This window comes from Sus scrofa, chromosome 4, assembly GCF_000003025.6.
Source record: "Sus scrofa isolate TJ Tabasco breed Duroc chromosome 4, Sscrofa11.1, whole genome shotgun sequence".
NCBI classification, from domain to species: domain Eukaryota; kingdom Metazoa; phylum Chordata; class Mammalia; order Artiodactyla; family Suidae; genus Sus; species Sus scrofa.
In genome coordinates, this window is record NC_010446.5 from 7,990,372 (window position 1) to 8,017,268 (window position 26,897).

Genomic DNA, 26,897 nt, shown 5'->3' on the forward strand with positions numbered 1-26,897 from the left:
TCCGACTAGGAACCATGAGGTTGCAGGTTCGATCCCTGGCCTCGCTCAGTGGGTTAAGGACCCGGCGTTGCCGTGAGCTGTGGTGTAGGTCACAGACGTGCGGCTTCGATCCTGTGTTGCTTTGGCTCTGGTGTAGGCCGGCAGCTACAGCTCTGATTAGACCCCTAGCCTGGGAACCTCCATGCGCCATGGGAGCAGCCCAAGAAAATGGCATAAAGACAAAAAAAAAAAAAAAAAAAAAGAAAAGAAAAAAAAGAAATGTGTTTCATAAAATGATTTTTAGGGAGTTCCCATTGTGGCACAGCAGAAACGAATCAGACTAGTATCCATGAGGATGCAGGTTCGATCCCTGCCCTCACTCAGTGGGTCAGTGTTGCTGCGAGCTGTGGTGCAGGTTGCATATGTGGCTCAGATCCCACGTTGGTGCGGCTTTGATATAGGCCGGCAGGTGAAGAACTGATTTGAACCCTAACCTGGAAACTTCCATATGCTGCAGGTGCAGCCCTAAAAAGCAAACAGTAAAAAAATGTTTTAAAAGTAACTCGATGTTAATTTTAAGTCATCACACCTCCTTTCTCTTCTGCCACCACAACCTTGCAGGCCATATGTTCCCAATGGCACAGGTTCACACAAAGAGACAAGTCTCATTAACAGAGGTCAATGCAAAACTTAAATATTACAGGAAAGGTTGACAATAGCACAGTAAATGAAAATGAAACAACAAATGAAATCTAGCAGGACATCAAAAGAATGGTACACTATGACCAGGTAGAATTTATCCCCAAACTTAAGAATTATGTTAAATATGATAAAAATCTCTTAATATAATGTTTTGCATTGATTGACCTAGGATTAAACATGGTAAGATTAGTTTTATAGAAATGGAAAATCCATTTGACTGCTCCAACAATTTGGATTTTTTTTTTTAAAGAGTAATAAACTAGGAGTGGATGAATAGTTCTTTTTTTTTATTACTCAAATGAATTTATCACATCTCTCATTGTATAATGATCATAAGAATCTAATTTCACAGGATTTCCATCCCACAGCCCGAGCACATCCCCCCACCCCCCAAACTGTCTCCTCCGAAGACCACACATTTTTCAATGTCTGTGAGTCAGCATCTATTCTGCAAAGAAGTTCAGTCTGTCCTTTTTTCAGATTCCACAGGTACTGGGCAAGTAATTACATAATTAACATTTCTAAAAGAGAAAAGAGTAAAACAATGACTCTGAAAAAACAGAGGATTGTATATCTAGAAAACAAAGACATTCAAATGAATTACTACAACAAACATGATGAGGATTCGGTAAAGTAATCAGGCAAAAATTAATATAAAAATAAGCAATTTTTAGAGTTCCTGTTGTGGCTCAGTGGGTTGCGAACATGACTAATATCCATGAGGATTTAGGTTCTATCCCTGGCCTCACTGTCTGGGTTAAGGATCCAGCCTTGCCATGAGCCGTGGTGTAGGTCACAGACTCGGCTTGGATCCTGGGTTGCTGTGGCTGTGGCTTGGTGTGGGCCAGCAGCTGCAGCTCTGATTTGACCCCTAGCCCAGGAACTTCCGTATGCTGCAGGTGTGGCCCTAAAAGGGAAAAAGAAATTTTTGTTTTTACACAGACTTATGTACAGTAAGTAGATACACTTAACAAACAAACAAACAAACAAAAAACCAAAAGCCTTTGCCTCTTAGGTCCCTGCCTCCCTTCTACACTGTTCTGAACTTCTGGGGGCTAGAAGACCAAAAACTACATTTTCCAGCTCCCTTGGCAGCCCCCTTCTGTCAGAGGCAGCAGCAGGAGACTGGAGCTGCAGGGGTGGGAGAGACAGTGCTTGAGCCAGATGCTTGGCAGCAGCTGGGGTGGGGCAGCTGAGAAGTCCAGGCCCCCACTGCAAGGCCCCTCACTGGGGTGTCTAGCAGGGCTGCAGGGCCTCCAGGCCAAGGGGCAGGACGGGTTCTGACCTCTAGCCTCCCCTGATAGCAGCTTCCTGAGCTCAAGATAAAAACCCTTCTCTTTTGTTCCTCAGCACTTCCAGTAGTTTTGAAACTAATTCCCATGTTAAATTCCCTCAAACTAAAATACGTAACAGGATTTCTTTTTCCTGACTGAGTAATCCTGACTCATAAAATACTTACAGCAGAAGAAAAAACCCCAATGAGCAAGCACAATAAAATGATAAAATATCTAGTAATAAACTCAAAAAGCAGCAAGCAAGATCTGCTATGGAGGAAAGTATCAAACTCTCCCCAAGGACACAAAATGGACTTGAACAAATGAAAAGACATACGCTGTCCTTAGCAGGGTAGATTCCCTTTCATGGCAATGGCAAGTCTCTCTAGGTTGATGTCTCATTTTAATGTGATCTTAATAAAAACGCCGAAGTTTTGTTTTAGCTTACAAAATAGACTACATGATTCTGAAGTTGATATTGAAAACAAACAAGGAAAAATCTGAGTAAGAAATATGAACAACGAGGGGGGTCTAATCCTACTAGCTATTAAGATACACTATGAAGCTCAAAAATCCATTAATTTAATTATTCGTAATTACATCACTGCAGCACTGATATATAGTCAGTCCAATTGAACAGGATAGCAAGTTGAGAAGTAGAAACAAATATATTCTGTAACTTAGTATAAGATAAAGGTGACATCTTAAATCAGCAGGGAAAGATCCTGTAAAGGATACTGAGACAACTGAGCATCTTTCTAAACATACTTTACTAGAATAAACTCAGAGTGGATAAAGTACATAAATGTAAAATTTTAATGTCTTTTTTTTTTTTTTTTTTTAAGGCTGCACCCGTGGCATATGGAAGTTCCCAGGCTAAGGGTTGAATCAGAGCTGCAACTGCCAGCCTACACTGCAGCTCACAGCAATGCTAGATCCTTAACCCACTGAGTGAGGCCAGGAATCAAACCTGTGCCCTCATGGATACTAGTCAGGTTCATTACTGATGAGCCACGACGGGAACTCCATAATGTAAAATTTTACACCATAATAGCACCAGGAGAAAGTATGGAGTAAGTGGGCTTATATAACTATGGTTCAAAATCCAATGCTCATAAAATAATCAATTAATAAAAGTTACTATATAAAACCATAAAAAAATGTCTACACAGCAAAATAAAAATTCTCAGCAAAAAACAACCTGGGCAAAATATTTGCAACTCATGTTACAGACTAAGCTTTTAATTTTTCAAAAAAGTAAAGAGTTCTCAGAAACAAATATGAAAAGACCAATAACCTAAAATAGGCAAAACATATGAATAGAAGGTGCAGAGTAAAAAACATAAATGCTTTTAAAAATATAAAAAGATGTAGAGTTTGATACAAAATAAGAGAGAATTAAATTAAAATACTACTGAGATACCATTTTCACCTGTAAGACTTTTTTTAAAATATAAATATTAATAATACATTCTGTTGGGTGGAAACTGGCTCATTGCTGGGGCGGGTATAAATAGGCGCCAACTTTATAGAAGGCAATTGGGCAATACTAGCAAAATTATAAAAGAATATACCCTTTGACCCAGCAATCCCACTTCCAGGCATTTATCTGACTGATAAACTCGCTCAGTTGTTACGTAACATGTATTAGTATAGCATTATTTATAGAAAAATCTGGAAGTGTACCTGAAATCCATCAAGTGAAGACTAATCAAATAATCTAGTAATCCATTTGAGAATTTATGCAATATCAAAGTGAATGAGGATTTTCTTTATGTTTTATAAGGAAAGAGCTTTGGGATATATCGTCACTTGAAATGAGCAAGGTCTAAGGTGATATATACAATATGCGGACTTCTGCCTGGTAGAAATGGAGTGATAAACACATATATTCACATGTGTGTTTTCTCTAGGAAACTCAGGAAAGACATGCACAAAAGGTGTTATTATGGTGGGGGTGGGGGGAACTCAATGATTGGGACAGGAGCAGAATAAGAAATTTTCATTTGCACATGTTCTTTTTTGTCTGTCTTTCTCTCTTTCTCTCCCTCTCTCTCTCTCTCTCTCTTTTTTTTTTTTTTTTTTTTTTTTTTTAGGACCACACCCACTGCATATGCAAGTTTCCAGACTAGGGGTCAATTGAAACCGCAGCTGCCAGCCTACACCACAGCCACAGCAACATGGGATCCAAGCCGTGTCTTTGACCTACACTGCAGCCCACGGCAACATTGGATCCTTAACCCAGTGAGTGAAGCCAGGAATCAAACCCACGTCCTAATGGATACCATTCAGGTTCATTACTGCTGAGCCACAACAGGAACCCCGGTACTTTTCATATTGCCTTTTTTTTTTTTTTTTAAGATATTAACATGATTCCTATTCAAAGTGACTTAACATGAAAACACCGGCAACATTAGCACAAAGATAATACAAAGAAGAAGAGGTATAGGTGAGGGGGGGAGAAGGCACCTGTGTTCCCACTGTGTGCCTGCTTCTGTTCCTGGATTCTTGGCCCTGGGGCGGGGAGCCGGTGAGGAGAACACAGTTGTTAACACTCCCAGTTCTGCTGGAGTAAGCAACTCCAACCATCCAGGCAGCTCTGAGTCAGCATCCGCCCTGCCTCTGCATGCAGAGAAATGACTTTCTAAAAGTGAATCCGTGGAGAACGTGCTTCTGGCCTAAGCCGAATCGTCTGGGACAAAACACGGGCATTTCCCAACCCCTGGAGGAATCAGCCAACTGTCTGGTGAAAGCCAAGGCTGTGTCTGAGAGTCAAAGCCAAACAGAGGCCAGGGAAGTTGCCCGGGTAACTCTGCAAGGGCAGAGGAACAGAAAGCTTCCAAGTGGTCTAGTCGGAGGGTCCTCTCCTTTGCCCCATGGGAACATAATGTGGCTGGATGGAAGATTCCAGCTCTTAATTCAGTACCACTCTGGCAAGTCCAATGCTCAGAAACTCAGTTTCCCATTCCGTAAAATGGGTGTGCTTTTGCTTGGCTGCAGCTTTGTTGGGAGGAGCAGAAACAATGCATGTCAAGTGCTTTGTCTTCTGTGCCAATTCTGGGCAACTTCACACAGAATCCGTGTATCAACGTGTTGTTTCCTTCCAGCTCTGCCTGGAGATCTTCACCACGGGGAGGTCTCTGAGCTACTACCTAGCTATTACCCAGCTTTACAAGTTTTAACCAAATGATAGGAAGGGACTAACCTAGGGATGGCCAATACCCTGACCATGTGTATGTGGTCATACTTCTGCCCTTTGCCCAGGGCAGACATCACTAGTTGTTCTGAAGGGCAGACATCACTAGTCGACACGACAAGGAGAATTCTTCTCCATCAGTGCTTTCCAGGCAGCCGTTGCTCATCCACCACCTTGCAGGAGAGATGAAATCCATTTATCCATTCTGGACAGGTCTCCAAAGTCCCATTCCAATCTTGCTATCTCTGATTTCTCCGATTCTATAAGAACTTAAAGTGTAAAATAATGTCAACTTTAATTAAAACTTAAAATATAGTGCCCCTGCCAAATTACTTGACATTTAATTAACAGCAAACCGTTTCTGATTGGTGCGATGTGACCCAGGGCAGGGAGCAGAGCTTTCCCACCAGGCGCTTCTGCACCTGGAGGGGCTGTCACCTGGCAGGGCTCTGACCCCGTCAGGCTCACCTGTAGTCTCGAGACCATGAGGACGAATGCATGTGCTTCACTATTTTTGCTCTTGCAATAAATTCTGTGTATCGTCTCTTGGCACAAGGCCTCCAATGGACCACGAGCTGGACCCCAAGGTGAGCTGTGTTCTAAGTGCTTCATACAATGGAGCTCACTCAGTCTTCACATCAGCCTCATAGGGGTAGATGTTATTACTCCCCCATTTGACAGATGAGGAAACTGAGACTCTAGAAGCTGAACTAGCTTGTACAAGGTGATCCTTCAGCCAGTACATCTAATCTGTAGCCTGAACTTTGAGTAATTCTCCACGTGCTCTCGCTGATAGATAGGTTTTTTCCACTGGAGACTTGTAATTGTTTCGTTTGCTTGTTTGTCTTTTTTAGGGATGCAGCCATGGCACCTGGAAATTCCCAGGCTGGGGGTCAAATCAGAGCTGCTGCTGCCAGCCTACGCCACAGCCACAGCAACTCAGGATCCAAGCCTCATCAGCCACCTACACCATAGCGTCTGTCAACGCCAGATCCTTAACCCACTGAGCAAGACCAGAGATCAAACCTGCATCCTCATGGATACTAGTTGGGTTTGTTACTTCTGAGCCATGGCAGGAACTCCATGCAATAGTTTAGGTCCAATTCTGAGTAATAGAAAAAACAAACAAATAAACAGGTAACAGTAGTTTAAGCAACTTAGAAGTTTATGTCTCTCTCATGTCCAAGGTGTCCAGGGGACCTGCCCAGGGCTGGTATGGTGCCCCATGGTACCAGTAACCCAGGTTCCTTCTCTCTTGTTTTTTATGTTACATTTCAGTCCTAAGGTCACCTCCTGGTCCACTGTAGCTGCTGGAGTGCCAAACATTACATTTACCTTTTGCCATCATTAAGAAGGAAGCACATTAATTTCTGCATGCTTTCTCTATTTAAGTATATTTCTTAGATTTCAACTACTTCTACTCAAAACTTAGTATTTCTCAAACACATACCAGGGAAACATATTTATTTTGGTTGGTTTTGTGTTAAAATCTGGAGTTCTATCACAGAGGATGACAAGGAGAGTGGATAGTACCCACTCTTTCTGGAGTGATTTGGGGCTTAAACAAAAATATGCACTTGGGCTGGGAATTAATATATTCACTGTTCATTCATTCATTCTTCAAACAAATATGTCCAAAGAGGTACAAAAGGCTTAATCTTTGCTCATTTAGTTCTCTCTCCAGGGGATTCAGGCTGACGGAGACAGACAAGGTCCCTGCCTCTATAGGCTCAGAGCCCAGTTGGGTGCCCCAGCTCTGACTTTTGAACGAGTTTTGTGGCTACAATAAACCACATCCCTTCTCTGATCTTCTATATAGCGTGTCCATCTATAGAGTTATTGAGCGCTGCAGCTCGTATGAACCTCCCTGTTAGTATATTCTCTGATGAAACGTCTCTGAAAGGTAGGACCACAAAGAAACAGGCTTCCACTGTCTCCTCCTTGGGATAGCGATAACTAACCTGCAGGGTTATTGTTTGAGCTGGATGGTTCCTGAGGGAAAGGACCCAGCACGGAGCCTGGTGGAGAGCAGAACATTTCCTTCTGTTTATATGTCCGTTGCTAGGCTACCGGGAAAGAGAGATTCCTTGGCCATGTAAGGAGGTTCCTTTTTGGAGCTTGAGAACTCCCGGGGAATGTGGGATACCAGGGTTTGGACAGGGGCTTGCAGGACACCAACCATTAGCCCCTCTCACCCCCTCCTGGTGGCCCTACTCCCTCCCCGCTCTGGTTATGGGAACTCTGTGGCTCTGTCATCCGCCGTGGTGCATGGCCCACGCATGTGGGTTCTGGAGCTGCCCTTCTGGGTCTAGTTCCTGGCTCTGCCACTGTGGCCCCCAAATTCCTATGGTGAAGCCCTAACCGCCAAGACTTCAACATGGGATTGTGTTTGGAGACTGGGGTCTTTTAAAGAGATAATTAAGTTAAAATGAGGTCACTAGGATGGGCCCTAGTCCAATATGACTGGTGTCCTCAGAAGAGGAGATTAGGATGGGGACAGACACAGAGGGAAGACCATGAGGAGACACAGGGAGAAGACAGCCCTCTACACGCCAAGGAGAGAAGCTTAAGAAACTAGTCCTGGGAGTTCCCATCATGGTTCAGCAGTAACAAGCATGACTAGTATCCATGAGGATGTGGGTTCAATCCCTGGCCTCCCTCAGTGGGTTAAGGATCTGGCATTGCCCTGCGAGCTGTGGTGTAGGTCACAGACACGTCTCAGATCCCGTGTTGCTGACTGTAGTGTTGCTCGGCAGCTGTAGCTCTGATTAGACCCTTAGCCTGGGAACCTCCATATGCCACAGGTGCAGCCCTGAAAAGACACACACACACACACACACACACACACACACACACACACACACACACACACACAAAGCAATCCTGCCACGCCTTGACTTTGGACTGACTTTCTTTCTTTTTTGTGACCTTGGACTTTCAACCTCCAGGACTGAGAAAATACATTTCTGCTGCTTAGGCTGCCCAGCCTGTGTTCCTTTGCCTTCACCGCCCTGTGCCCTGGCAAAATAATACAAGCTGAGTGACATCTTTTCACATACATTCTGTGTCCATTTTCCTCATGTAGAAAGTTGGAATTATAATATGCTCTCCCTCATAAGAGTGTTTTGAGGCTTTGCATACCAAAAATACCTAGAACAGAGCCCGACTCCGAATTAGCGCTGAGTAAATGGAAGCTATAATTATGATAATTATCTGTCTACCTGGCCCACCAGATTTCAGAGGCAGAGGTTCCCTGTCCTTTTCCAATCGCTAGCACTCGGTGGAACATGGTACACTCTGCCCCTAAAAGGGAGTATTGTTGGATAAATGGGTGAATGAATGAATGCTGTTTCAAATGTTTCTTGAAGAAGGCAAGACTAAAATGCCATAAAATTGGTTTCAATCGACACCCCCGCTAATATCTAGATGGAAATGCTTAAAAACAAAGTGAGATGCCCAAGTGTGAAAATGGGGAATTCTCTGTTCGGGGGGAAGGTGAGGCAGTGCCATCCACAGTCCCTCCTGCCCAGCAGGTGACCTTCCCCAGACACACCTGGGCCTGGGCCAGAGGCTTACCTGCATCTTGTGAGGCTGACGCAGCGTGCGTGGGGGACGTGACCGCCAAGCAGGACATGACTGAGCATGCGGGCAGGGTGGGGATAAGACACCGGTGAGACACTGGACTAGCCAGGCTGCCAGTGAGCTCAGCAGGTGGAGAAGGGTCTCTCCACCCCGAATGCCCTGCCCCCAGGGATGCTCCTCCTTCTCTTCTGCCTGTTGAGTTACAACCCTCCCCTTCCGGACGCCCCCAATTTTCTCGTCACTGACCTTTCTGCCCCACTTCTTGTAACCCCAAAGCCAGTTCTGTGAATCTAAGAAAACAAAGCAGAAATCTTGAGTCCCTACAGGGAGCTCTTTGGCCCTTAAATACACGTGATTCTGCCCAGAGGTGGGAGATACAGTTAGCGAAGATTTCCTGGAGATAAGGAAGCTTAAATCCAGTTATCAGGAGTTCCCATTGTGGCCCAGGGGGTTAAGAAGAGAGCATAGCCTCTTTGAGGATGCGGGTTTGACCCTGGCCCCGCTCAGTGGGTTAAGGATCTGGTGTTGCCGCAAGCTGTGGTGTAAGTCACAGATGTGGCTTGGATCCCACATTGCTGTGGCTGCGGGTAGGTCCACAGTTGCAGCTCCAATGTGACCTAGCCTGGGAACTCCTATATGCTGCAGGTGCCTCTCTAAAACAAACAAACAAACAAAAAAAAAAAAAAAAAAAAAACTGTCCCTGGAAAGGGGCGGTGGTCTTCACCTGTTGTCAGGCAGAGTGGGGGAGGTTGTTTCCAGCTACCTGCTGGGGGAGTGTCCAGATCAGCGGTGCCCAGGAGCTCCTCCCGTGATGATGAAAACAGTGCTGGCTGGTGCAGTAGCCTCTGGTCCTGCGGGGCTATTATCGAGCCCTTGAAATGTGGCTCCTCTTTCATTCCATTTCATCGGAATTCATTTTAACATAGCCCTCGTGGCTACTGGCTATGGGATTAGAAAGCGCAAGGCAGGACACAGAGGGAGTGGCCTCATCAGAGCCACATCTGACCTATTTCCTGGTGCGTTTGTCCCCGGGCACCTGGGCACTCTGTCCAGGAGCATCATACCCTGGCGCTCTGTCCCCTGGGGGGTGCGGGAGCCCCTGCTACACACACTCAGGTGCATAGGAAACACCCATTTCCTTATTTTTTTAAGTCAAAGCAAACCTGATCGGCAGCCCCATCTGGCCAGCTCTGGGGGACATCCAGCCCAGTCCTGAGTGGGCGTCTGGTTCCCCACACCCACGACAGGCCAAGGTCCCAGGACTGGGTTGTGGAGCAGCCAGGCGCTGCACAGCCCAAGCTTCGCCTGGGCTTGGACCCCAGGACTCTGGGCGGCGGGGGGCTTGGACCCCAGGACTCTGGGCAGCTCCTCCCCCTCCTGAAGACAAGGAGTCAAGGTCAGGGCTGCTAATAGAACACGCCCCAACCCCAGGCTGAGAGAGCATCCCCTCACCTTCTAGCTTCTTCTTCCCTTAGTGGGTATTCTTGGCACAAAATCTTTCTTGCTTCAGCCTTTACCAAAACAAAAGCCGGCAGAGACTGGGTCTTGCTTGGAGCCGGGTAACCCTAACGCTGGGTTAAGAAGGCTCAATATGGTCAGGCTTTTTTTCCCTAGAACCCTACTAAAAAAATTTAAAAAGAACCCCACTATATAATATTGCAATAAATGATACTGCTTCATAAAACAGTAATGCCCCACTTGGAGAAAAAAGTGAGAGGCCAGGAAAAGACATTCACAGCAAAGGGAACAGCACGTGCAAAGTGACAGAGGCTGTGATGCGCTGCGGTGACCAGATTCCGGCGGAGTGACCTCAGATGAGCTCATCTTAATGGCAGCAGTCCCCTGAGCTTCTGCTCCGCGGTTATTTCTGCCAATCTGTACCACTTAGATGACGCCATCCCATTTCAAAGATGAGGAGACTGAGGTTCCAAGAGGCTAGATGATTTGACCAAGGTCTCCCCAGATATAAACCCAGGTTTCATGGGCTAGAAGCTTCAGTTCCTACAGCCAGCCTGGGAGAGATCATGGGAGCGAGGGGGAGGTGACAGAGCAATTCGCCTTGGGGATGGGGCGTCCCAGAGGTGGGAGGCCCGGCCCCAGCCAGGGGATGCGTCAAGGGAGACAGCCTGGGGTCTGAATCATCCAGGTGATGCCAGAAACCGCTGGGCAGGCCCACCTTCCCCAGCTTCTATTAATAATCAGCCGCAGGAAGCCTCCCACGGTTACTCACCAAATGATTAAACGCAGTATCATTCCTTCTGAGAGCAGAGGGCCAGGCCCAAGTGACATCATCCAGAAACACCCCCTTTCCCTTGCAGAGGAGGTGATGTGTGCTGGGAGCATGGGAAGCCTGGGTTCAGAGTCACAGGACCTGGGACGCGGGGTCCTATGTGTGTTCTCTGACCGTCCAGCCCTCCGCGAGTGCAGAGACCAAGTCGTGGCTCTCGGCATCTCCCCGCCAACATAAAAGGGCTTTTGTAGAGTCCCTCGCTTGTAGAAGGTACTGGTGGCTTAGGAGAAGGAACGTGGGTTTGGGGCTCTTCCTGACGCAGAGCTCAGGGACAGCCTTGGGAACCAGACCGCCCGGGGTTTGAATCCCAGCTCCACCACGTACTCAATGGGCCTTCTTCGGCAAATTACTTAATTTTTTTCTGCCTTGGTGTTCCCATTATTATATTTTATTATTTTTACTTTTTGGCTGCCCCATAGCATTATGGAGTTCCTGAGCCAGGGATCAGATCCTGTGGCAGTTGCAATCGAGGCCAATCCTGAACCCATGGTGCCAGGCCTGGGGGTAGAACCTGTGTCCCAGTGCTTCAGAGACCCCACCCATCCCATTGTTCCACAGCAGGAACGCAGGTGTTTCCATTTATAAAGTAAGGATGAAAAAACAGTACCCTCAGTCTGGAGATTCGGAGAAGATGCTGATGATAACAGGCAGATGGTTTAGGAGGGTCCCCAGTGCCTACGGGCTTAATAGGTCTTGGCTCTTCTTCTTAGCCGTGAATCCTTGGCCCAGGACTGCGGCTTGACCTGTCTATGGCTCAGCCTCTCCATCTGCAAAGTGGAGACATACCCTCTTCCTTGAGATTCGACTACTAATGGCACTAGATGATGCATATCAAAACCCTGATGTAGAATTGATATTTAATCATTGAAAGCCTCTCCCCACCCCCATTTTTTCCTTCTGAGAGCCTCAGGTTAGACACTCTGAGTTTCCATCAGGGTCAGCCTTTTGGACAGGTAGGAAGCAGTCTCTCCACCGGGCTGGATGTGAGTGTGGACCCAACAAGAGTGGCACCGGGCTGGATGTGAGTGTGGACCCAACAAGAGTGGGAGGAGAGAGCCATTCTCCAAGAAAATTCCCAGCCTGAGATATATTATAATATCTCCCAGATACCATTTAACAGTGATTGCTGGGGTTCCTGCCCGTCGTGGCGCAGTGGAAACGAATCTGACCAGCATCCATGAGGACGCGAGTTTGATCCCCGGCCTCGCTCAGGGCATTAAGGATCTGGCATTGCTCTGGCTGTGGTGTAGGCCAGTGGCTAGAGCTCTGATTCAACCCCTCACCTGGGAACTTCGTTATGCCACGGGTACGGCCTGAAAAAGACAAAAAACAAAACAAAACAAAAAAACCCAGTGATGGTTGTCCCATGCATTGGACAGAGTTGTGATGGTGATAGGCCCTCTCTAGGTTCTGGGGAATCAGACAGCCTGATGAGTCTTCCCAGTTGTGGGTCCCCCAGCAAGTTGCCTCTTCTCTCTGGGCCTCCGTTTCCTCATGAACTGGGAATCATAATACTTGCTGTGCAGGTTGTTGTAGAAACTAAAATAAAATGCATAATGTCTAGAGTGGTACCTGGTGTCTAACAGGTGTTCAATGGTAGACTCTAGAAAACCAGAGTTCAAATTCTTTTCCGCTTTGATTATTCTCTCATTTGCTAAGCCTTTGTCACCCGATGAGTATGAAGCTCAGGAAAAGGGGTGGCAGCCTGGTTCCCGCAGCTCCTGGTGAGCAGAGCCAAGGACTTTGCCTAAAGCCATCATACCAAATTTGGCTTCAAGCCCTGGAGCTGAAAAATGGCTCTGGAGGTGGGGTAAGAGAGTAGAGGAGGGAGATGGGATTTTTCTCTCTGAGGGATGAACCTGGAGATGGGACAAGGTCTTTAGAAGATTTGTCTTAATAAATAGGACCTCCCACTGCTAATCCTTGGAGGCCAAGTAAAAATACATAAAATAAATGACATCATTAGGCCTCCATCTGCAAACAAAGACATGCAAATGCGTTGAGACAACAATGAGGTGTCAACTTTCACCTATCAGATGGGCAGAGTCCCAGGGGCAAGGAAGCACCCACACACAGGTGGTGGGACCCAATCCTTCTCACACACCCCTGTTACAAGGCACTTTACAGCAATGCATCCAAAGCCATACATATATATACATACACACGTATTTACATACACACACATATGTATATTTAGAGCCGCTGGTACGGCATATGGAAGGTCTCAGGCTAGGGGTTGAATCAGAGCTGCAGCTGCTGACCTACACCACAGCCACAGCAATGCCAGATCCGAGACACATCTGCAATCTACACCATAGCTTGCAGTGATGCCAGATCCTTAACCCATTGAGTGGTGTCAGGGATCGAACCTACATCTTCATGGATACTAGTTGGGTTCGTTTCTGCTGAGCCACAACAGAAACTCCTGTATGCGAAGGTATATACCTGTTGGCCCAGAGAGTTTGCTCTATAGCTTTACACAAAGATGGATTTGGAGAGGCATACACAGGGATAGTCATCCCAGCAGAAAACTGGAGGCACCCAGAATGTCCATCAATCAAGGGCCTGTTAAATGAACCATGGTCCATCCATGTAATGGAATAAATGCTATGCATCACGAGGAAGGATGTTGCAGCACCCGTGGGATGGCTCTGTTCCCTGTCTTGTGCCAGGTGGGTGCCATATTTTGGGGTGTTCATTTTATAATTATTCTTTATACTGTACACTTATGCTTGATGCATTTTCTGTTTTATAATGTATTTTATAATATAAAGGAAACAAATGCGTGAACAGATATTATTTAAATGCAAAGATGTTCCTCATGTGTGGCATTGTGAAAATGCGGGTTATAAATACATATATACCTTTATATATAATATGTAAAAATATAGTATGATAGCATTTTAAAGTACTCTTCTCAAAATATCTATTTGCAACTAAGTGCGATCATACAATTGTAAATATATATTTACCCACACATCCCCTTAGGAAAATGCATAGAAGGACAAGCCCTAAAAAATTAATAGAGATTATTTCTGGGTGGTGGTTTATTTTAATTTTCCATAATTTATTTTTTTGGTTGTGTATGATGTATTTAGTGCTCATTGGAATTTTCAAATAGTTTTACATGGGGCGTTTGTTTCCAAAACGTTTTTTATTTCTTTATTATGGGAATAAGGCCCATTCTTTGACATTCCCTGGTTCCTAACAGGGTCAAGATTAAGCCATGGTCCACTGGCCCTGGTGCTCACGTGCTGAAGGGGAAGTCAGGACCTACCTGGACAAACATGCATTTGGACTTGATATAAACAAGGGCCTGTTTGTCTGTTGCATGTGGACTGGGTGACTCAGGGTCCACCCCCCGCCCCTACCCTGACCTGGCTCTGTGGGCTCAGTCCTTGGCTTCCCCTGGCAGGTTAGGGGCGCTGGGCAGCCACTTTTTCTCCTCTCCAGACCCTCCCTTCCTTCTTGGAGACAGTCTGCTCAGGTCCCCAGCTCCCTGTCCAGCAACCACGCAGCCCACGGGGCACCAGGGCCACCTTCCCAGACCTGGGCCACGCGGTGGGCTGCTTTGTGATATTGGCCAAGTCTGGGACTCAGTTTCCTCCTCCGTGAAATGGGGCTAAGGGCACCCACATTGCCCATAGAAGAGGTGGACTTCCCACTGATGAGTCTGTGCTTGTAGAAAGAATACTAGGTACAAACTTGTCCATCTGCTCAGGTGAGTTCTTTTGAGCCTGGCTGGGTTTTAAGCAAAGGCTTGTGGGTTTTCCCACCTTATCTCTTCCTTCTAGCTTAGGAACAGGACAGCCATGCCTTGTCTGCCTAGTACCTTGCGAACAACACAACTCCTCCTTCTCCAGCCCGCCCTCCCCTGGACACGCCCATCCTGTCACCTGGTTTCTTGCACCTTGGCTTGGGGGGGCGCGGGGAAGCTGGCGTCATGCGGCCCTGAGGCAGGGGTCCATGGCAGAGCCTCCTGCTCTTGGACATGATTCTGGTGATGGTTAAGGGCACACTTGGCCTGAATGCTTTTCAGTCCCCCTCCAGAAAGAGGGAGCCTAGGGCCCCTGCAGAACCAGGGCTGCACCAAGCTGTGGTTTAGGAGGCGCCCAGCAAGGGTAACTTAAGAAATCATTGCGAGGAGGAAAAAAAAAAAAAAAAAAGGGCAAAACTCCCCTTCCTAATTGTAATAACATTGGGCCCCTGGGGAGGGTAATTTATTGACTGAGATGGAATTTGCCACTAGGTCCAGCAAAGGGGGAGGAGCCTGAGATTTAATTTAACACAAGGAATGTGACGTCATGTGACCTTCCCTCTCTAATCTGGCTGGAAAGTAAATGCTATGGGTGCTACCAAAAAAAAATAATAATCTTGCATTTCTTGAACCTGGTCCCAGGTGATGGCAGGTGGGGAGCTGTCAGCCAGAAGCCAGCAAGGAGACCTAAGAGGTGCCAGTCTAACTTCTCTACCAGCTACGATAATCAATCCAAAGGAATTCCAGAATGTCAGCAAGCACCTGCAGGGATAAAGCCAACGCAGCCTCGGGGGCAAAAAGAGCAGATTAAAGTTTAGGAAATGCCGAAGGACCATCCTATCTCTGAAATCTGGATGCATGATGGTTGTGCTACTAAACACAGCTTCAGCTGGTTGTTGCTCAAAGACTCCAATCCTGGGAGTTCCCACTGTGGCACAGGGTGTGACGAATCCAACTGCAGAGGCTCGGGTCGCTGCAGAAGTGCAGGTTTGATTCCTGGCCCAGGGCAATGGGTTAAAAAGGATCCAGTGTTGGGAGTTCCCACTGTGATGCAGTGGTGAACGAATCTGACTAGGAACCATGAGGTTGCACGTTCGATCTCTGGCCTTGCTCAGTGGGTTAAGGATTCGGCGTTGCCATAAGCTGTGGTATAGGTCAAGGACGCAGCTTAGATCTGACCTTGCTGTGAGCTGTGGTGTAGGCTGGCAGCCGCAACTTTGATTCAGCTCCTAGCCTGGGGACTTCCTTATGCTGTGGGTACAGAAAAAAAAAAAAAAAAAAAATCCAGTACTGAGAGAAAAGCATTGGATAAAAAGAATGACAGCTTGCTTGAGGAAGCCTGCAGTCCTGGGAAGAAGGTAGACTCTTGTCCCCCCCAAAACCAACTGTGCACTTCCCAGGTATTGTTCAGAGATTGTACAGAGAATACACAGAAAGAGCTACGTGCTAAGGAGAGGGCTGCAGTGTGTGTGATCAGCTCGTGAACATTCTTCTGATTGGTTGGTGATGAGATAACCAGGAGTCAACATCATCAACCTTCTAGTTCCAACCTGTCTGGGGTCTACGTGCTTGTGGGCAGCAGATAGTTAACGTCTCCTACCTGGGGGTGGGGGCGCAGTATCTGCAAAACAGCTCAAAGGACAAGGCTCAGAATATCATCTACAGCCCTTAGAGAGGAACGAAAGGTCCTTGTCTTTGTTTAATGGCTAAACCATTATGTTGTCTTGTTTGATGGCTTTCCTTTAATTGTGCATTTTCTCATTTCTCTGATTATAATGATTGTAATTATCCTTTTGGCTAAAGTTTTTCTACAGAATAGAGGCAGGTGGAGGAAAATGGGGGGGAGCAGCAGTGGGGGTGGTGTCCATCCCAGGAACGCCCCATAGAGTCCTGCTCAGTTACCGTAGGTTTAAGTTGTCTGTATAGAAGTTCAAATCTGCTTCCTTCTTCCCTCCTCCCTCCTCCTTCTCTCCATTCAATCAGCAAATATTATTGAAGTCATGCCTGTCCTGAGGAAAGCGGTGTGGTCCCAGTAAAGAAGCCACTGCCTCTGTCTGCAGGGACCTCTGTACAAGCAAAGCCCAGAAGATGAAGCGGCATGACTGGGCGGGGCAGGCAGGCAGGTCAGGCTGGAAAGTGCAGTTGGAAGCGGTGGTGGAGACAGATGTTCAAGCCAGGAAGGTGGGTGGAGAGTGAAGGGCCAGTAACTTCAGGATGAGTGGCTGCCAAACATACAGGCAGGCTCCTCAAAGTTCCCATGACCTCTCAGAGAAAATGGGTGAAGTTTCCCAGAGCTGTGGCCTCCTCAGACTTAAGCTGTTCTCTGACTAACTACCTAAAATTACCTGGCAGCCTTCTGATTTACTCCAGAAGGGACCTGTCTGAGAACAAAGCCAACATGGAGTAAAACTGATCTGGGAGATACTGAGAGCAAGAGAGCGCGATAGAGTGAGAGAGGGAGAGAGAGAGATCTGATGACACTAGGTCCTGGATCCAGCTATGCCTGAAGCTAACTCTCCTCTAGATATGATTGCTACACGAACCTGTAAGTATTCCCCCTTTTATTGCTTAAGCCATTTGAAACTTTATTTATGTCACATAGACACTAAAGAGGTCTAACCAATAACAAGAAAGGAAAACATACAATGCTCTGGAGACAGAAGATGGTAAGTTGTGCTCATCCATGCTTAATCTAATGGCTGACTGCTTCAAATAAATATCCCTTCTTCAGGAGGGCTTTTCCAGAACCTCCAGAATAGCTAAGATCTTGGATCATATAATCTTCTAAGACCCTGTGGTTCGTGGTTTTTTTTTTTTTTTTTTTTTGTCTTTTTAGGGCAGCATATGGAAGTTCCCAGGCTAGGGGTTGAATCAGAACTGTAGCCACTGGCCTACACCACAGCCATAGCAATGCCAGACCCGAGCCACATCTGTGATTTACACAGCTCACAGCAACTCCAGATCCTTAATCCACTGAGCAAGGCCAGGGATTGCTCCTCACGGATCCTAGCCAGATTTGTTTCCGCGACCCTGTGTTCTTAATACTTGAAACAATTCCAATTGTATAGTCATGCCATTTTCACCCCTTTATTCCTGGCACCTCACACAGTGCCTGATAGGTTTCAATGCTCTAAAACTAAGCATCATTTTTTTTAATTAAAATATAGTTGATTTACAATGTCCCATTAGTTTCAGATGTATAGCACAGCGATTCCTATATAATACACACATACATGTATATACCCACATAAATATATACATATCACACATGTATATGCATATTATATATATACATTCTTTTTAAAATCTTTTCTTTTATAGGTTATTACAAAATATTGAGTAGAGTTCCCTGTGCTCTGCAGTACGTCCTTGTTGGTTGTATTAATTTTTTTTTTTTTTTTAGGGCTGCACCCATGGCATATGGAAGTTCCCAGGCTAGGAGTCGAATCAGAGCTGCAGCCACCAGCCTACACCAGAGCCACAGCAATGCCAGATCTGAGCTGTGTCTGCGACCTACACCACAGCTCACGGCAACGCCAGATCCTCAACCCACTGAGTGAGGCCAGGGGTCAAACTGTTGTCCTCATGGATACTAGTCGGGTTCATTATCACTGAGCCACAATGGAACTCCTGTAATGAATTTTTTTTTTTTAATGAATCCAATTTGAGAAGACCAAGAGAGGTTTACTGGAAGAGCTTACATTTGCCATAGCCTTGGAGGACGGTGACCCAGGGTGGGCTATATTGGGCTGCAGAGACAAAGCCCCTCAGAATCCTAGAGGCACGTGGCAGCAGGGTTTCTTGCTTCCTCTTGTCACATGTCCACTTTGATCAGCTGGGGACTCTGCTCTGAGGTTCCTTCTTCCAGGGCCCAGGGTGGGGGAGCTCACACCTGGAGTGGACCATGTGGCAAGAGTAAGAAGAATGATCTGGACAGTGAGGCTGGCTGTTAAAGTCCCCAAGTGGAAGCGACACCAATCCCTTTTGCTCCCCATTCACTGATAGGGTAAGTCCGCTCACCATTGGTTGACAGAGTACGTCACACCAAGCACCTCATTTCAGCGAGGGGGGAGCAAGTGGAAGAGCTGGGGGGGGCGGGGAGGGAACAATCTGATGCCTTTTCAGCTCCCAGGACCTCCCAGATCAGCTCTGCTCCAGTTTGTTCTCCGGCCGGTCCTTTCTAGGTGGCATCGGCGTTTTCCCCGATGAGCGAAATCTCCATTGGTGAAGGGGGTGTGGGTCTCCTTTCGAGAAGGACAACACAGCTTGGCCAAACGTTCAGAGGTGAAGATGGGAGGAGCCTCCTCGAGGGAAGGCGGCGAATGGCTGAAGGAGGGAGGGCAACGTCCAGACGTGGGGCCAAGACCTCTCCTGGGCCACACTGGGTGGGGAGCCTGGCAGGGGGCCAGAGCAATAGAAGGTTGAATTAGGCGGGACCTAACCTATCATTTAGGTTATTCCAGATGACAGCTAAGCATGGGCTGGAGGGAACAGAAGTGGGGTGGCTGGTGGGTAGCCGAGCAAGAGCCATCGGGGATGATCCGGGGGCAGCTTCCTCAGGGCGGCCCAAGCAGGTCAGGAAGTAGGTCTCTCTGCAAATACATGAAAAATATTCGTTAAATCCGTTAACCACCTACTGGGTTGAATTCCATCACCCGCCAAATTCATCTCCACCCAGAACCTCAGAATGTGACTTTATTTGGAAATACGGTCTTTGCCGATGTCAGGAGTTAGGTTCAGATGAGGTCAGCTGGATCAGGGTGGGCCCCCAAGCCCATATGACTGATGGCCTCGTAAGAAGAGGCGCGTTACGGAGCCAGAGACACAGGGAAGAAGGCCATGTGACCGCAGAGACAGAAGAAGCCAGAGCGAAGCAGCTGCAACCAGGGAACACCAAGGACTGCCCGCCAGACCAGGAGCTGGGAGAGGCAGCGAAGGTTTCTTACCTTGGAGGCTTCAGAGGGAGATCAGCCCTGCAGACATTGTGATTCGGGACTCCTGGCCTCTGGAACTGTGAGACGTTATATTTCTGTTGTTTAAAGCCACTCAAGTTTGTGATGTCTGTTATGGCATCCTCCACAAACTACTATAAACCAGAAGCAAAGAGAAACTCTCTCTCTCTCTCTATATATATATATATATATTTTTTTTTTTTTCCTTCAATCAGAATGGCATCTGCTGGCCTGTGCCACAGCCACAGCAATACCAGATCTGAGCCTCATCCTCAACCTAGGCTGCAGCTCTCGGCAATGCTGGATCCTTAACCCACTGAGCAAGGTCAAGGATCCATCCCACAGCCTTATGGATACTAGTCGGGCTCTTCACCCGCTGAGCCGCAATGGGAACTCCAAAACTATTTTTTATAAGCTAAAAGTTCATTCTTTTCTGTTCAAAGTAAAAGACTCATTAGCACCCTGAACGTGGGCTGGCATCTCTCGACACCCAGAATTGTTCTCCTTTCGTAGACTGTCCCCTTGCTCACCACCGGATCTTACAGGTGGGTGATGCCCTCAGGGGACTGGGAGAATTTACCTAGAGCTCCGTCTCTTTGGGCTCCTGAAGCAAATAGAAAGGTCACTTCTACTCCCAACAAAGTCCGAGCAAGGCTGCATCAAGCAGGAGGCGTTCAGAGAGAAACACGTACATTCGCTCACTAATTCAATCAACGTTCCCTGGATGTCTCTAGGCATCAGGCGCTACGAAAGATGCCAGGAAAGATCGGGTGAGATGATGACGGTGATGGTGGTGATGACCATGATGGCACCTGATATTCTACCAAGGGCTTCCTTTCTATGTGCCAGGGGCTGCTCTGGGTCCTTGAGGTGTATTAACTAATTCTTACATCCACCATAGGAGGTAACTGTTATGACGTGTATCTTCTAGATGAAGAGGCTGAGGCAGGAGATTTTCGAACTTGCTCAGGGGTATAGAGCTGGTGATGATGAAGATAAGCTACAAATGGTCTGCAAAGAGATGAAAGTAAAGTGGCTTCTGAGGAGGAGGGGAGGGGAGGACGTGGAGTGGGGGTGGGGAGGGGGTAAAGGCTACTGTGTCTCCCTAACCAGCTCTGGAGAATTATTAAGCCGGGACCAACCCCCCCACCCCGCCCCCCTGGGGGAACTTGACAAATTAAACACTGAAAAGTGAAAGGAAAGGGAGATGAGGAAGTGGAGACTGGATGGATGGGCAACTATTTAGAGAAGTTGTTTTTTTTGTTTTTTTGTTTTTTTGTCTTTTTAGGGCCACACCTGCGGCACATGGAAGTGCCCAGGCTAGGGGTCAAATGGGAGCTACAGCCGCTGGCCTGTGCCAGAGCCACAGCCACACCAGATCCGAGTTGTGTCTGTGACCTACACCACAGCTCACGGCAATGCCGGATCCTCAACCCAATGAGTGATGCCAGGGATCGAACCCGAAACCTCGTGGTTCCTGGTTGGATTCATTAACCACTGAGCCACGACGGAAACTCCTAAAGAAGTTTGAGGAGGAAGAGGGGAGAGGATAGGGCCGAAGTAACTGGAGGGGAACTTGGGGGAAGGGGATTTTTAGGATGGGTCACTGACTGCTGGGAACGTGTACTTGTTGATTCTGGAGGAGCTGGGAGATGGGGGCAGGGAGAGCCCAGTACTAGAGCTGGGAGATGCTGGCTTTTCAGGGACACTTTCTCATCTTGCCTGAAGAGGAAAAATATGCACTCATAAATTGTGATCAGAAGGTCCGAGGACTCCTCTTTCTTAATCCTAACCCGTCTCCTCCATGTTCCTGTGGAGGTGATGGATGCAGAGAGAGGCGGGGGGAACCACTCAAGGTTACACCCAGCTCCTGGGTGTTGAAATCAGGCGTTCTCCCTCTGAACTCCAGCTTTCTCTTGGGTGTCTCTCAACCTGACCACCCATGAACTCCAAGAAAGAAGGTTGGGAATGGATGACTCTCGCAGTCCTTTTCATTAGAATACTCTATGCAAAAATTTAAGATGTTGCAAAAAAAAAAAAAAAATTTAAGATGTTGCTAAATAGAAATTTCCAGGGACATTAGTCGACAAAAATCCAATCTCATCCTGTGATGGATTTGCAGCACATGTGCATTTACTAAAGCAAATCTAACTCTATTGCTGACCAGCGAGAAAGAGAAATAATTTAAACAGTTCAGTACAATGGCCCCTACATTTGGCTCCAAGAGCTTCTGCTGCCTCAGCGGGCCTGGGCTGGGTCGCTCCCAGTTCCCTGGGGCCAGTCCATAGGATAAGCCTCTTCTACTGGTGTGTATGTCCAGGGTTGCCCCAAAGTCAGTCTTTTCTATAGCAAAATGCAAGAAAACAGCTTCGTCCGGTACTCACTGCATTGCAGAAACAACAGTGCATTGCAACATCAGAGGAAAAAGGATGAGAGGGAGTGTGGGGTGCAAAGGACACCTCGCTGAGAGCTCTTCCAAGCAGATGGATTTGGATTCTGCAAGGATCTCGTCTCATCCTGGTTTTAGAACTTTAGAACGCCACCCTTGGAAAACATCCCCCCCGCCCCAGTTCCAGGGTTCCTTAGCCCAAGCCCAGCCTCCTTCTGGGCAAGTCTAGCTGCAGGTCTCGGCTGTTCTGTGTGCTCTGCCCCCAAGTCTTCCTTGAAGAGGAGGAAGTGGCTTCCCCTGGCAAACTGGCCTTCTCCAGCCCGCACACGAAGGCTCCCATTTGTTACTGACGCCTACTCCTCTTTAGAATTCGATCCTCTATATTTCGGCCAGGTAATATACACCACAGGGGAGCAACGCATGTTTGTTGAAAGCCAAAATGGGGGAAGTAAGGGAATAAGAATGTATGTGTGTCAGGTAAAAGAAAGCGGTCCTACAGATGGCTAGATCTGGCAGGTCTTCAGAAGACAGGGGGGCTCTGGAGGGTGCCACGTCCCCAGTGTCTAGAACAGAGACTGGACATAGCAGGTGCTCAATCCAGTTACCCAGTGAATGAACTCAGCTTAAGCTTCTTATGTGGATGGGGAAACTGAGACTTGGGGGTCCTATGGTATGACTCTGAGGGAAAAGACGTTGCCTCTTCAGTCTTTTTTCCAGCAGCTGAGCACAGGACCTGGCTCGCATCAGTGGCTCTGTCCCAATGACAGAACAGGTAAATCTCAGAGCCTAGGGAAGCAAATGGCAAACACAGAGGAAAACCACCTGGACCCCTGCACTGAGCAAAGCAAGGGCTGGTGCTGGGAAGAGGTTAGCATCAGCAAGCAGAGGGATGGTGGGGGCAGGGCGCAGGTGCCTGCAAACACAAGTCTGGGCAAGGGGCCTTTCTTTACCCATAAAATGATGTTTTCCTAATGCGGTGATTCTCGCTCCGGCTGCACACTTGAACCATTCGGGAACCCTTAACATACCTCGATGCCTGGTCTGCAATCCCTGAGATTCTGATCAAACTGTACTGGGGTGGAGCCCTGGCACGTACCTTCCGGGAAAAAAAAAAAAAAAGTTCCGCGGTGGATTCAGATATGCAGAGCGAGTTGAGAACACACAGGCAAAACCAGACAGCAGACAAGGCAAGTAAGCGAGGAAAGGTGCTCAGTACAAGGTCTGGGAATCAGGCGAGGGGAGAGTGAGAAACATCTCTTTCAGCCAGGGTCCTGGGGGCTGGACCCCGCGCATAGGCTATGAACTGAGCGGTGGGTGGGAAGGGGAGTGGGGTGACCAGGCGTTAGGGTGAGCTGAGCAAGACGGTCGTGGTTAAAAGGGAGCGAGGATTTCAGCGGTGAGCTGATGCAACAAGGAAGGGGCCTGAGGTGAGAAGGAGGCCGCCCTGGGAAGGCAGCTAAATGGGTCTCTGAGCTAAGACACGGAGGAAGTGGGGGAGTCTCCGCTAAGGGATGTCGGGGCATGGCCCGATGGGACTCGGAAGAAGACGCTCTGAGATGGAGATGGGGCCACTCGGTCACACAGAGACACACGGAAGTCCACATGCACACGCAGGGGCGCGCACAGGAACACGCACCCGCGCACAAAAGCATCCCCGGTGCACACACGCCCACTGCACACACCGAGGCCCCGGCTTTCCGGGCGAAGGAGGGGACCGCAAAGAGGAACGGCAGCCGGGACTGGGAGGCCCCTCCCCGCCGCACCCCTACTCCGGCTTGCGCAACAGGCGGCGGCTCCAACCGGCGCCCGCCGCGCGCAGCCCCAGCACAGCCCGGCGCGCCGTGGGGAGCGGGAGGAGCGCCTGGGAGGAGGGAGCGGGCGAGGGGTGTGTCCCCGCTGCGCGCTGGGCCCCGGGCGGGAGGGGGCGGGGCGAGGCGCCGGGGGGCGGGGCCGCGGCGCGTATAAAATCGTCCTCCTCCGGGGCATAAACAAACCTCGTCTGGCTCCTCACTCCAGCTCAGCGGCGGCACACGCCCCTGATCGCCACTCGCCTCGCTGCTTCTGGGCGCCGCGCCGCCAGCCTAGCTCCGGCTCCTTTTGCTTCTCTCCCTCCACCCTAGGTAAGCCCGACGCGCTCTTCCCGTCGAGCGGGAAGGGATTGGTCTCCCGCGAGGGCTGCTGCAGCTCCTGGATCGCTCTTTGTGGCCCCCTGGAGCTGCAAGTCCTTGGCCTCCCCGTGGCGCGAGAGCGAACGCGAGGAGGGGCTTTGGGGCCTGGGCACTGCTGGAATGGGGGATTTCGGTTTGACAAGTGGAGGAAAAAAAGGTCGCTGTTCACCTTTTTCCCTAGCTGAGGAAGTGGGATCCTGAGGGTCGGGGTGGGGGGCAGAGAGGTGCGCGGGAAAGGTGCTTCCCAAGGCCTCTCAGATCACAGCTGGCGCCGCGGGCCTTGGGGCGAGCTGGACATGGGAGCAGAAGGGACCAGGAGAGAGAGAGAGAGAGAGAGAGAGAGAGAGAGAGAGAGAGAGAGAGTGAGTGTGTGTGTGTGTGTGTGTGTGTGTGTGTGTGTGTGTGTGTGTGTAGGTGGGGTGGGGTGTGTCCCTGGAGTGAGCTGTCTGAGGAAGGAGGGATTGGGCGCGCGGGTGTAGAAGGGAACTGGGTAGGGGTGATCAGCGCTGGGGATGAGGCTGGAGAAGGGGCCGTGGGTGTGTATGGTTCCCAAAAGGTGCCCAGAACCAGTGTGCGTCCGAGGGGCTGGGCCCGATTCAGCCTGGAAGCCCGGGTGGGGCGCGCGCTCGCTTGTGTGTGTATATGTGTGTGTTGGGGGAGGGTCCGCGGTGTGTCACGGAGCGTGCGACACGAGCGGGAGCGAGTGCGGCTGGGCAGGGCGCGCCCTCCGAGGTGGCCCAGGGTGGGCGCTGTGGCGGCGCCAACGAGGTGGCCTGGGCCAGAGGGGTCGTGTGGGCATCTGGCGGCCCTGCGCTGGCTGGGACTTGGAGTGGCGTCATTTTTGCCTCCGCCCACCCTCCCTCTTGGTCCTTCTCGCCGCTGCCTCCCGGGCCCGCCTCTCCTGCCCTCCCGGGTGGAGAACAGCTGGAAGCTGCTTGGCGGATCCTGGGAGATCCGCCGCCGCGGTCTCTGATTCAGCCTTGGGCAGGGCGTGTGCAACGTGGTGGGCTCCTGGGGAAACGGCGCTGTCACCACCGCTTGGGTCAAATTAGTGGCTGAAGCTGGGATTTAGTGGATCTTTTCCTTACTGCCCACCCCTCCCCCACTCGCCCGTCTGTCGCCTCTGCTGTCAGACAACCCCGTGGGTCTGGGGCAGCATGGGTCTGTGGCTTGGAAGAGGGAGGTGCCTGGCAGCTGGTGGGGGAGGGCCCGGTTATCTTGTGCTGAGGCCATCTCTTCTTTGCAGATATCCTGGGCATTTCAGTTTGTTTGGTTCCTTTGAGTTACTGGGAAAGATTAAAGATTCAAAGTGAGTTCAGCCAGTGGCCACACAGGACGTCTCCTCATAATGTCTATATCACCCATACTTAACCTTCTCCCAATGAACAAAATCTCTAAACACGACTGCTCTTGCTATGAAAAATGCAGTTCCAAGGCCAACCGTCCAGCCTCCTCCCGTATGTATGGAAAGTCTGGAGTCTTTATTGAGTTTCACAAACATGAGTTGAATTAAGCAAGGTGCAGAGTGCAAAGGGCCAGCACTGCCTTCAGAGGGACCACCAACCAGGGGAGACATGAAGGTGAGGTTGCAGATTCCGGCCCTTGGTGGCAGCAGCAGTCAGTGCCTCGCCCTGGGGTGGCGCAGGGTGGGGGTCAGGGGAGTAGGGGAGGGAGAGGTGATCAGGAAGTGACGGGAAACCTGCAAAGGGAAATAAGGAGGGAAAGCTGCCATGTCCCCAAACCAGCGACTTCTTAGCTTTGTGGGACCTTGTCTCCCACTAGAGAGTGAGAAGGTAGGTGCTGTCAGCCTGGTCGGGGTCACCTGGTACCTGCCTCAGGGCCAGGCACTTGGGAGGAGATCACATACCACACTGAATGAACTGAATGGCTTTCCCTTCTGCCCCATTCCCCTGTGATAAGCATCCCAGGAGGCAGCTGACCTTCTGGTAGCATGTGACTGGGCTTTCCAGGGAGACTTTGGAGCATCTGTCGGGGGTCTCCCCTCGTGAGATGCCAGTCCAGGATTACTATCCCTTGGTGTGATAATTTGGAGTAGAATGAAAAACTCACCCAAGTTTTCAGATGTCCCACTTCTTCCCATTTTACAGATGGAAACTGAGGCCCAAAGACAGGGAATGAGCTGAAACTGGCAATTGGCTCTCCAGGACCCTTTGCAGGGGTCTCCTGGCTGGGGTTGAAAGTGGTGAAGGCTGGGGGTGGGGGTGGGGGCATCTCAGGCTTGGGAGATGATTTTATTTTCAGAAGGGCAAAAATCCCGGGCTCTTCGCTGAATTTCGGGTGAGGAAGCTTTCCAGATCGAACGTGGGTGGTGGACTGCTTAACACTTATAAACCCTGTATTCTTTGAGAGATGAGCAGCAGCAGTGTAGTGACAAGGGGTGCAACCTAGATAAAAGGGGGGGCGGTTGTCAAGACATGCTGCCCCCTCCAGGTTGGACCACAGATCTGAACCCAGCTGGGCCCCCCTTCCCCTCCCCTCTCGGCACTGAAATCTCCTGGCCCCAGTTGCCTGGGCAGGGATGGGGAAGAAAGATCGCATTGTGTTTTTCTGATGGCCCGAAGCTGCAGTTCTTCCTTGCGACCCAACC

The 26,897-nt window shown here is 49.1% G+C and overlaps 1 protein-coding gene across 1 annotated transcript in view; it reads left to right on the forward strand.

The window, feature by feature from the left end:
• Positions 24,074-26,897, forward strand: part of NDRG1 (N-myc downstream regulated 1) — a 54,891-nt gene continuing 52,067 nt past the window's right edge. The window contains exon 1 of the mRNA XM_021088875.1: positions 24,074-24,241. The gene's annotated coding sequence lies outside the window, so the exon portion shown is untranslated. The remainder of the gene's footprint in view (positions 24,242-26,897) is intronic.